The following is a 12315-nucleotide window of genomic DNA, read 5'->3' as shown; positions in this document are numbered from 1 at the left end:
TGAAACCTGACCACATTTGCAGTCAAATTCAAACCTAACCTACACAGTCAAAGAACTACAACCCAGCTAGAAAAAGTGTGTGTCCTAGAAACAGATAACACAAGGCAAAAACCCATTAGCTTGACAGGAGCCAGCCCCAAACACTCCTCTTTGGGTAGCCCCAGTGGCCAGCTGCCACCAGCCCTCTTTTTCCACCTGAAATGGAAAAGAAGAAAGAGCTTGCAAAAGTAAAGTGTCAGGACCACTCACCATGAGTTGTGGCTTACTCTATACATACTCCCTACCTTTTCTGTAACCTTTCCTTTTGTATTTTGGACAAACATGTAGGAGCAGCAGTCACAATGCCAGGCAGAAAGCCTGAAAAAAACCTTTGAAGTAATAGCATTGAAGTGCAAGAGTAGGCAGCTGATAAACAGAAGGCTTGTTGTCAGTTTGGGGAAGGAGCAGCAGTGCATTTATGGCAGCTAAACAGAAGATATAGGGATTCAGTACTAACAGAGGAAAAAACCCAACTACAGGATGACTAGAGTGTGTCAAGGATATGCAAGATGTCTCATAGGCAGGGATCTACACAGAGACCAGCCAGCAAATCAGATTATTTAGCATAGGGTAGTATATTATTCTCAATTCCTCCATCAGAATTCAAGGAGAGGTTTCCAGAACTATTCTATTGATCAACCCATGAGATTCTCAAGTACTTTTAATAACACCTTTGTAGGCAAAACTCCATGGAGGGCACAGGAACTGTTTACTTCTACATATTCATAAGCAAAGATTGCTTCTATAAGCCCATTAAGGCTTGCCATTCAGATACGTGGTTTTGCATCAGAAAGAGTCTTAGGCTAAGAAGCACACAGTAGTCATCCAAACCAAACCAATCTCCTAACCAGGAAACAAGCTATTAACAACAAGGTATAGTTTTACAATCCTTATACAGCTCTCTGTGAGAAAGCAAGCCTACTACATCCTCGTCTGATGCAAGTCCTTCCAAATGAATAAAAACCCCAACCAAATCACCATATAGAACAGCAGAAAAGATACCAACACAACACCACATACATGAAAAGTTTATCAGTACAAGAGAAGTCTTCTTACCTTGCAGGCTACTGTAGCTGGAAACTTATTCCCCAGATTAGTAATAGGTCCTTAAATGTGGATTACTTGGAAACCCCAAACAGCAAAAAAGAAAGAAAGAAAGAACAGACACCACCACACCCTCCCCACCCCAACATGAAGGCCTCATACCTCACATGAGGCTTATATAGCTAGGAGAGGCAGAGAGCAGCTGTGTGCATATATACCTATCTATGTATACCTGAAAGGCCAAATGGGATTGATCAGCAAGAGAGACAGATGGTAATTTAGGATTGGCTGACAGCAGAGACAGGTGAAAATAGTGAATCTATCAAGTCCTCTAACAAGAAGATAATTGAAGTGGGTTGAGCCTTGCCCGGATAGGGATGTTTTACTATAGCAACATATTTACATGTTGTCAACAGTACAGTATTTCTTGGGAAAGCCCAGACTGCATGCTGTTTCTGCTCCAGCAGGCATGCTGGATATTTCCAGATTTTGTTGATGGGATGGAGGCTGTTCCAAAAAGTATAATCAATTAATTCAAAGGCATTTCATCTCTACCTGCTCCTTCTGCCCATTTGAGGGTAATGGGTTTTTCTACAGCTGTTACAGATGATAAAAGGTTCAGGACACAGCTGTTTTAATTCTTCCATATCAGTTTAATTTCTAATTGCTAGAAGGGAAACTCAGTTTATGCCGCAGTCTTTGTACTTAAATCATTCCCGGCTGTATGGATCTCATCTAGGGTTAGGTGATTAAATTTTCATAGTGTGATAGAGACTTCTCTGAAATTTCATGGCTTTCTCAGTTTAGAATGTTTCACTAGAATTTTATTCTGTAATAAAAATTAGAGTTATGGGAAGACTTCTAAAAGCCTCCAAAATACCTTTTTGCTTTTCTGTACAAATGCAAAATTCTTAAAAGTTGACACTGAGACATTTTGAATATTTCAAAACAATATGCAGTTTCTAAGTTTCCTTCATTGAAAGTTTCCAAATAGATCGGAGGAGGAAGCGAATTTGTTCCCATCAGAGCAACCCCGGACTTTGAAAGCGTCTTACATAATGACACTTCTACCTCTTGTATGGCTTTATATGTAGCCCAACATAACTTAAATTTAATAATTTAAAAAATTTAAATTATTGATACCTTTTTAGGCATGTCTTAGAATTTTGTATAGAGTAGGGATGTCTACATGGCTTATGTGAAAGATAAAAAATAGCTCAAAGTGTTGTATCAAAATGCCCTTCTCTTTCTTGTCTCCCTTTTGCTTCTACCTCAAGTAGTCAAATTTCATTACCTGTTCTTCATCTTGAGCAGCAGCAGAGATCACATTTACTGTAATAGTACACTGTAGCACCAGTCCAAGCCCTTCACCCAATCCTTCTTCTCTTCTGTGGAAAATTAAAGGTTTTAGTTTCAATAATCAAAGCACCTTCCAAGAGTATATTCCACCTGCAGCAATTTGAAACTGCTGTGCTTGCTATGGCATGCAAATAAGGGCTGCTCTATATTATTGTCCATGTTTGGATATTATGTAGATATACTGAGCTATCTTCAGCTAGATAGCACAGATTCTGAAAGATGTTATGGCAGTGATTTAGGCTGTAGATACAGTGTGATTACCTGGAATTGAAGACAAGCTTGTACAGTGCACACAAAAGGCTGAGCTTGCAATATTAGCTTGAGTAGGTTTTCCTGATGTGCAAGCTCACCTTTGGACTGCAATGTACACATACTTTCATGGCATAGACTTTCTAGAGGCTAAATTGTGCCTGAGTTTCATTACATGCTGGATTAAGAACTACAGAACATGAAGGAGAAGGGACTAAACCTAATCCTGACTGTTTCTAAAAGCTTTAAAAAAAACCCCAGTTCACAGAGCAGCAGATTCATTACAAATATTTTGATCGCTCCCTGAAAGAAAAACATGCAGCTTTCTTCTTTGCAGGGGAACTGAAAGGAGCAGTTTGTTGACTTCTGTATGATGCTTTGAAATCTGTAATTTGGTGGACTTGTGAAAAGTTAGATGATGGTGGGCTGAAATATAGAGAGTTTGCAACCCAAAGCAAGTAACTCTACCCAGAGACTGGAACAAAAGGTACCTCATATAGCTTAAGTGAATAGTCATTTCTCACTTTGGACAGTAGCTGAGGGGTGTTTCTTGGGCAGCTGCATTTTAGCTTGAACTGTATTCCCTGCTTTCTCCAGCTATTGGCTGAATTTCTTGTTTCAGACGTCAAGGAAGACAACAGTTTTGAGGACATTTCTTTCTCCACAGCACCAGATCCTCTTATAACACTGCCTTTCTGCCCCAGCTGGCTTTGCTTACATCCCCTTACGTTGACCTGCATTGGCCCTTAAAATACAAGTTTCTGCTTTGGTCAAGGTGTAATTCTGAGCTGTAGATAAACCTCTCATTTCACTTTTGACTGAGAAGAATAGCCAAGGTTGTGTGCTGTAACTAGCCACGGGAAATCGTATGAATTTGATTGCAGTTATTTGCTCTGACGCATTTGTTTCTACACAAGCAACTCCCTCCCCACCACCCACCCGGACATAGATGCTCTCCTCAGCCCTAACAAAACCAGTTCTTTTGGCACAGTGCCTGTGTTTGGGGCTTCACTTTGACATGTCATAGCCTCACACATTGCTGTGAAGGTGTTGGAAAGGCACCGCAGCCTTTCTCAGAGCGGCACTCTTTAAACTTTCCACTGATTAGGGGCCTTTTAGCACTCAGCTGGCTTTTCCTAATGGATTTTTTCCTTTTCATTGAGACTATTTTTTTTTGCAGGCGTTGCCAAAGTAAACAGTCATGGATGGCTATTTGGAAAGCAGAGGAGAGAAGAAAGGGGCAGAGAATCAGAACTGGTCCAAATGTGTCCAGACAAGCACTATATATCAATGGATATGTGTTGAGGGCCAAGTGCTGCCAGAGTCAAAATCTCTGGGAAAAGGAGGCCATTTGTTGAGAGACAGGCACAACGGAGATAACTGCAAGGTCTTCTTGTGGACCAAAGATGCCATGCCTGCATCCTCGAACCTGTAGGGGGAGCAGGGTGTGAGCTTGGCATTAATCATCCCCCTTCTGATTTATTTCCAAAGATTGAAGTCAGAGAAGGTGTTCGAGTAATTTAAACCTTACAGAGTTCAAGCACATCAGTCCATCACTGCTCTGAAGTAGATAATTTAAACTTCAGCCAGCTTGCTGTGTGGGAACCTATCAGGCACTATCTCACAAGAAACTCCCTTCCTCTGTGCTGCTCTGGTCAGTGGAAACCGCACATCTCTCTTTGGAGATGGTCAGAATTTGGTCTAGGCCAATAAGGAGAACTGTGCACAGTGGCTATGGTCCCAGCTGGATAGGAGCTCACTTTTGTGTAGGCCCTGAATGCACTGCAGATGTCTGTTATGAATGTAATACATATATGGCCTGCATTTTTCTATCCGTCAAGCAGGGCATGGGGTTCTGAAAAAAGTTGTCCTAGATTTTACAGTTCCTTCTCTGATTCCTTGACACAATGTATGAGAGGAAAAAAGCAGACCTTTTGTATGTGAAGATCTTCTTTCCCCATCCCATCTCTGTACTGATTTGGTCCTTAGTTCAGCCAGTTGCTGAATGCCTGCTGTTTTGCTTCCTGCTCAGATCAATTGCAAGAGTTCAGACTTTTCCTCTTCAGCTGGTGCTTGCTCCTTGCTGGAAGCTTCAGCTTTGTTTCACCATGCAAAGCAGTGAGGGTTTACCTGGCTGGTTCTGGTCAAAGATGAGCAAGCTCCCTTTACAACAGGATATTCTCTGCGTTGCCTCCACCAGCCAGAGCATAATTCATGGACAGAGAGTTTGGGCTACTGACAGCTAGACCTGATCAGAAGTCTCAAATGCTCAGGACTACCACAAGCCTCCTCTCCCCGCAGCAGAGTCTCCTGAATGTCTGGGTACAGGCTCTCATGTGACGTTGATCCATGCCAGGGATGGATTCCAGATGGATACTTCCCCAGTGTTGGCCTACAGGAATGTTTTACACAGCATTGATGGGGTGTTATGATGCTGAAATTTCAGCCAAACTTCTTAGACATGCTGGGGAGAGAATGGGGAGAGTAGTTCTTTAATAAAGAATGATATAAAACAGGGCACTTTTACCTGTAGTGCAGCCAGAGGAATTATCTTCATTCAGGAAGAATGAAGGTGCAGTATCTGCCCTGTTACCATTCTACTGAGGAAACAGTGGATGTCTGTATTTCACTAGACTTTAGCTTGAATTGGCGCCTAGGATGAAGCCATTTTTGGCAGGAAAGTGCTCACCATCTTGAACAGACAAGCTTCCCATTTGACACTCCCCATTAGGGGAGTGATTGCGTCAAGGCCACAGAGCTCTCCAGGGCGCAGTGAGGCAATGGCCTGGGCTGGGCGGTGTGCTTGTGGCAGCTTATTCCTGTGGATTCCGGAGGGGATTTATCATCGGGAGCTGCAAAGAGTTCCAGAGCAGGGGGAACTGAGGGGAAGGATGCAGATGGATCCCCACCAGAGGTGTGGCTGGCTGCATCTCTGCCAACACCTCCTCCAGTGAGGCCTGAGGTGCTTGGTGATGCACACCTCTTCAGGTCAATCCTGCGTGTGAAGGGGTGTCGGAGTCCGCTTGCCCCTGCCCTGAAGGCCTGCCTGTTTCCTGTGGTGTGATGCCGTGCTACAAGCACAACGGAGCTGAGCCATTGGGCTGTACTTGTAGCGGCTAAGTGACATCACCAGCACTTCTGCTGTGGTCATTTTTGGCTGGGGCAGCCTAGCGCAGGGGACTGATTGGTCTTGGCTCTGTTTCAGGTTAGGGAGAAACCCCGTTTAGGCGGGTGATATTTCCTTGGTGGGCCTCATCCCCTGTACTCAGCTGGCCTGGCCTGTTGTCATGGTTTAACCCCAGCTGACAACTAAGCACCACACAGCCGCTTGCGCACACACCACTGCCCTGGTGGGATGGGGGAGAGAATCGGAAGCTTCTTCATCCCTTACTAAATGAGTTGATGTCTGCTTCCACTTTTTCTTTTTAGTTGTAGCGGTGACGGATATGGTGTTTGGAACAGCAGTTCCATTCCATAACTGCTTGGCGTCTGGCATACCAGGATTATGCATTAATGTTTAGTGCTCGTGCCCTTCACCTCTCCATAGGTACCATGGGCTGCCACCTGCTTGCTCTGTTAGCTGATTTGGTGGTAATGCCTGTGAAACTGAGACAGCATCACACTCCCTCACTGCTTGCTAAATGTCACCACGAAGGAGGGAGGCAGGAGCGGGCAGAGGTCTAACTGGGACTGCAGGACAGGAAGCAGGGTGTCTCCTGCAGAACCATGAGAGAAGGGAAAGGCGGAAGCGTGGCCTGGTGCTCTTTGCATGGCTTTGCTTGATAGCTGCAGAGAACAAGGTGCCACTTGGCAGCTTGGCTGCTTGTGTGCGTTTGCGCATGGCTGTTGCGTTCAGCAGAAGGAACAAGACCTTCTGTCCAGCTCTCTGCCTGCGTGGGTACATTGTGTATGGTTAAGGGTGTGCAATCACCAGTCTGAACTGAACCGCTGTATTTCCAAGCTGTATAAAAGAAGAAAAACCCAATTTCTGAGTTTCTAATTTGCACTGAGATTTTGCTTTCAGGTTTTCCTTTGCAATGACATTGAATAGAACCTTTTTTTTTTTTCCCCATTCTTATTTTTTAAGCAGAAGTGAGTGCAGACTCTTAAGTTGGGCCTTGGTTCTTGCACTGTGGTATTTAGAAAGAACGTAAGTCGACAAGTGTCAAAAGTAACAAGAAAGTAATTGTGGTGGAGGACCCTACAGATGAGAATCTTGCAAAGATAACGGAGGTCACCCTCAGTCTCACTGCCTGATCAAGAATCTGTAAACTACAACAGAGGGTTTCTGTTGTCCGTGTGGACAGAAGACTCAGTGATCTAAGTTGCCTTAATAACTTAACAAAAGCAGAGGTATTCTGGGAAATGAAGCGTAGCTCCCACAGTTGGGGGAACAGAGCCACTTTCCACACACAGGTGTTCTCAGGTTAGTTGCGGAAACATTTTAATTCACCTTCTTCCTTTTTTAATTCACCTTTCTCCCTTGCTTGTCTTTTTCCCCCTCTATGTTCTTTTTGCTTCTGACTGAAATTGTTAAGGGAGGAAAGATTTTGCCACCTCAGTGAAAAAATGCACTTGTGGAAAGAGTGTTGTATGGTCACTTGAGTATGCTAAAGGAAGAATGATTCTTTTAAATAGAAGCAAGCATTTCACTAGCTAAAAAATCCCAACATTGAAAAAACAAGCCAACAACATAAAGTGCTAAGAGAAGGGCAAACAAGCGATGGGGGGAAATCTCCAGTTCTACGGCTAGCAGCAAAGGAGAAGTGTCCTATCTCCCTCTGGCATTCTGCTGCAATAGAGAGCAACGTGGATCTTGAGGAGACAGGCCCTCTCTGAAGCGTAAGTTGTTTTCTGCTTGGACTCCCTATTAGTTATGTCTAAAGTCACCCTGAGACCAGGGTCAAATGCTGGCTATTCCATGTTCCCATTCCAGTTTCTTTTCTCTCTCCTGTCCGTTGCTTGACAATACAGTTGTGCACTAGCGTGTGTCATTGCAGCAGAACACCTTCTCCACACGCTCCCCACTTTTGAATGGGGAAAGAAATACAAGGGCAATTACTTCTAACTCTAAAATGCTGCTTAACCCAGCAGCTAGGAGAGTTGCTCGCAGCACCTTTCTTTTAGCACTTCTACGGGCCATTACCCTGCTGGGATTAGCAGCCTCTCTTTCCCTGCCGCACACACCTTACCCCATCACCTGCCTCTCTCGTCTTTTCCCCAGGCACTAATGAAATTACCACCGAAACCGATTACAAGTAGGGGTGGAGCACTTTGACCAATGAACCCACTCCTGTTCGCGTGGTTGACCTTTAATGATGGAGCTCTGTAGGTGCGTGCACTTGGGTTTTAAAAGCGCGGCCCAGGGGGAACCTGCGGTCTCATTTCCCATCAGAGAGCGACCCCTGCTGGAAGAGCAGGGACATGACGCGGCTCATTAATGTGGCCGGCAACCCCGCACAGAGTATCATAGATGTCATTGATGTGACACGTCACAGCTGTCACTGATCGCGGGAAATCACACATAACTCGAAAATGGTTGGCTTAGAAAGATTTTGTAAAGTATTTGCCCAGCTGCAAAGTTAAAAAAAATTTTTTTTTTAATTTTTTTTTTTTTCCTCTCTCATCCGTGGGATTAGGTTTTTACAGAACTGCAGGAACCTGTGAGCTTCTTGTGCAGGGGTGTGTGTTCCTTTTTAAATTGGGATTCTGGATGTTGGAATATGTTGACAGGAAGTTCCAAAAAACTCGAGGTAGCAGCGATGCATTTCAGAATGTAGTTTGTTCCTAGATTTATACCAGTTTGACATTTTCAAAATGGCATAATATTTAAATAAAAAAAACAAAGAGAGTGTCAGGCTGGTAGGACTTTTTTAAACATCTGTCTAGTTTACTGTGTAAGGAAAATAAATTCCATTTGTGAAGGACTGAAGCCTGCTATAGTTGCCACGTGGGCTGAATCAGTTTTCTGCTGGCATGTCTGCGTCTTTTAAAATGAACCAGCTGGCGTGAGCGTCACTGCCTGTGAAGTTGGATGATGTTGATGTGTGTATGACAAATATCTTGCAGGAGCAGGTATTCCTGAAATGAAACATCTGTCAAACAGAAAAAGGTGCATGTGCAGTAGGACAGAAACTGTGTTCCTGGGATGTAAAGGTAGAAGCTGGGTTCTGGAAGGCTAGTTAAGAACTGGAAAATGAAACATGGCTTTTGGGAGTGGAGAAGCCGTTGACAGCAGAGGCTGGTCAAATCCACGCTAGAGCCTGGTAATGCCTTCTGTCATTAAACCAGTTTCTGGGCCTCTTGGGCACACTCTGCGGAGGAAGCAGAGGTAGCCCATGAATTCTGGCAGGTGTTGCTCTTGACTCATTGCAGGACAATGAAAGAATATTCTTGTAGAAAGACTTTGTTGTAAGTTCTAGCAATTAGTGTCCATGCTGGCTTTCTGGAAGGGGCTGTGATGCTAAGCATTTTTTTGTTTGGTTTTGGTTTTTAATGGTATTCTAATTCTGAAAGACTTTAAGCAGTTCTTATGGTCAAAAAAGCTAATGCTTATACAGATAAATGAGCATATATTATATGTTTATAGCTTATAGAAAGCTATATTATATATGCTAATAGCATGCTTACCCTGCCAGTTGGCTGACAAGTCCCATTCTGGAACCAGAGCGAGAGCTGATGTGTACTGAGTGGTCTCAGAACTGGAGCCTGAACGCTGACTTGAGCAGGGTTAATCGGCACAGCGGATCTGACAGTGGCAGCTGAGGGCAGCCTGTATTCAAGGGTGGCCTCACACAGAAGCTGGTGCCATCTCGGTCTAAGTTTTTGAAGAGTATTTCAGGTTTCATTAAAATAGCACTGGGGATTATACACGCCCTGGAAAGCCCTATGGGACTGCTGCTTTGATACCTGGCAGGGGAATGGTCAGTTCAGCATAAACCAGGGTCTGCCCACATAAACATTTGTTAGAGTGTTACTGTTCAGTTTCAAAACAGGGAAGTAGAAGCAGCACAATTTTATAAATACTGCTTTGTTGTTAAAGACCAAAGACTTCCTGTTTTGGGATCTCAGGACTGTTTCTATTTCCACTACAAATGGTGAGAGACTGACCATAAACTTAATGTTTACTTTCACGACTTCTGATCCTTTCTACATGTGCTTAAACTGTTTTCAGGTGGCCATGATGTTTTGCCAAAAATAGAAATGGCAGTTGGAAAAAGGAAAGTAGTTTAATGTCAACCTAGTTTTCAAAAATTTCTTTCATTGGTATTCAAGAGACCATCACCACATTGCTGTACCCATTTGTCATAAATATTACATTATTGTTACAAATCAGCTGAGATTTTAGTGCTTGCATTCAATTTTTCCTTATGGTCCTCATGGAACAGAATATTTAATTGCTAGCTTTTGTCATCAAAGCCAATGAGTTAGCCAGAAAGTAATCTCCATTTAAAAAATATAGCTCTGCCATAATTCCATCTACTTATAGCACTCACAATGGAAGGCTGAAGTGTAACTATTCTGTAGGAACTTGTACAAGCTTGAAAGTTTAAGAATAAAAAAGGCAAAATGTTATGGACTATTTTTGTAACTACATAACTTTAAATTTAGAAATAAGATATACCAAAATTGAAGTGGGCTAGAAATAACAACTAGTTAAAACAGCCATGAAACTGAGTGGCAATGCCTTAATACAATCACAGGAGCTGGATGCAAACGCGGGCTCTATCTCTTCAAGGCAAAGCAGTTCTTCTAATATACTTTATAGGAGAGTGAGCTACTCAGATCAGTTCTAAAAGCATTTTGGGTCTGCAGAAACTCTCATCTCATTTTGACAGCCACCACTGCTGAAAATAGATGGCTCCCACCAGCAGCACAGGCTACCCGTAGCTGATAGTGTAGTGACAACTGGAAAGAAAGGAAGGGGCAGGTTGTAGTTTGCTTTGATTTTTTCTTGTTCAAGATTAAAGCAAGGGATATGGTATTTAAAACATACTTAGGGAGGTCACAGATTTGTCACTTCTTCAAGCACAGAAAAATATATATTACCTGAAGATTCTGTTCTAAGATCTTCCAGATTTATTCTTATGGGAGATGAATGCAAAATTGACCTCAGGTTTTGTATAAAAGCTTAAGGCGTACCACTGTGAAAGGGCTCAGGGTCAGGTTGTTAATTTATCACGTCTGTGTTTAGAAGCAGAACTGCTAAATACAGAATGCTTGGTTTGGGAAGGACCTCCTCAAGTCTCACAGTCCAACCAAGCCCCTGGCCAAAGCAGGTATAATTTGACGAGGCTGCTCAAGGACGCATCCAGCTGAGCCTTCAGCTCCTCCAGGATGGAGATTCTACAGCTGCTCTGAGCAACCCGGAGCAGCAGATCTGATTTGTATTCCTCTTTCATCCAGGGCTGACTGCACTTCAGTTATCCCATCCGTAACCCTGCTGCAGGGGGGAGGAGGTTGCAAGACTGGTATGCCATTGAAATCTCCTATTAAAGAATTACCTGGTGTACACAGAGGAATTTCATCTGTAACTGATGAAGCTCCTGCGATTACAGTTGCTAATGTAAAACAACTATTGCTCACGTGTTCCCAGATTATCCCAGGTTGCTTCCACCCACCCCACTTGGGAGAATTTTAATCCGTTCATCTTGGCATCTACATTAGTGGCACCAAATTTCCTCTCAGCAGGCATGATTTTAAGTAGAATGACTGTACTAGTTTGCTTTAATTTCGATTTTACCAAAACTGCAGCTTTAGCAGCCAATCTAAAAGGCAGGCAGGCGCTGGGTTAATTCAGGAAAGGCAGCAGTGCCTGTCTCTAAAGTAACTAAACATTAAAGAGCCTTTAAATTCATTTCAGTTCCATTCATGTCGCGTGGAATCTCTACTTTGTAATGCAAGCCCTCCTTCACTAGGAATGCTAAAACTTAAGGAGTTAAAGAAAATACTCAGAAGAATAAAACTCCACCAACAGTTTCAGTAATTCAATAATTTATTCATCTAAAAAAGTGTGTAAAAGTATATAGCTCTCATCCACAAGGTATATATGAATGACATTTAAAATGGAGGTCTTTATTATTATTGTTTCTTTTTATCAAAGTCTTTTTTTAGTGTATTGTACCAGCGATATACTGTAGATTTAAAATGAACTTCACATTTTTTTTTGTTTTCTTTCAAATTGTTGGCTATATATAAAAGAAGCTCACTGCAAAATGCTCAGAGAAAAAAAAAAAAAACAAAACAAAACCAAAAAGAAATTCAGAACTCCCCAGAAATGTACAGCTTTTACATTTAAAAAAGGTTCTGAAATATACATACAAGCATGCTGGACATTCCCCACCCCCTCCCTCTCCCTTTAGCTCAAACAACTGTAATAATAATTCTGATTTAGGCATGAATTTCCAAAGTTAGAAATAAAAAAAAAATAAAATAACTTTCTTCACTCTGTAGGAAAGCCAGGGCTTGTACATTTCAGATTAATTCAGTAAAAAACTCACAAGTAAAATAATGCATATTTAAGGGAAATATTATACAGAACTTTTCACACTGAAGTACATAAGATTTTTCTTTAAAATCTATTGCCATTCATTTATTTTGCACAAAAACGTATAAATATGTCAC

Source organism: Grus americana, chromosome 16, assembly GCF_028858705.1.
Source record: "Grus americana isolate bGruAme1 chromosome 16, bGruAme1.mat, whole genome shotgun sequence".
NCBI lineage: Eukaryota > Metazoa > Chordata > Aves > Gruiformes > Gruidae > Grus > Grus americana.
Note: the sequence above shows the minus strand (reverse complement) of the source record.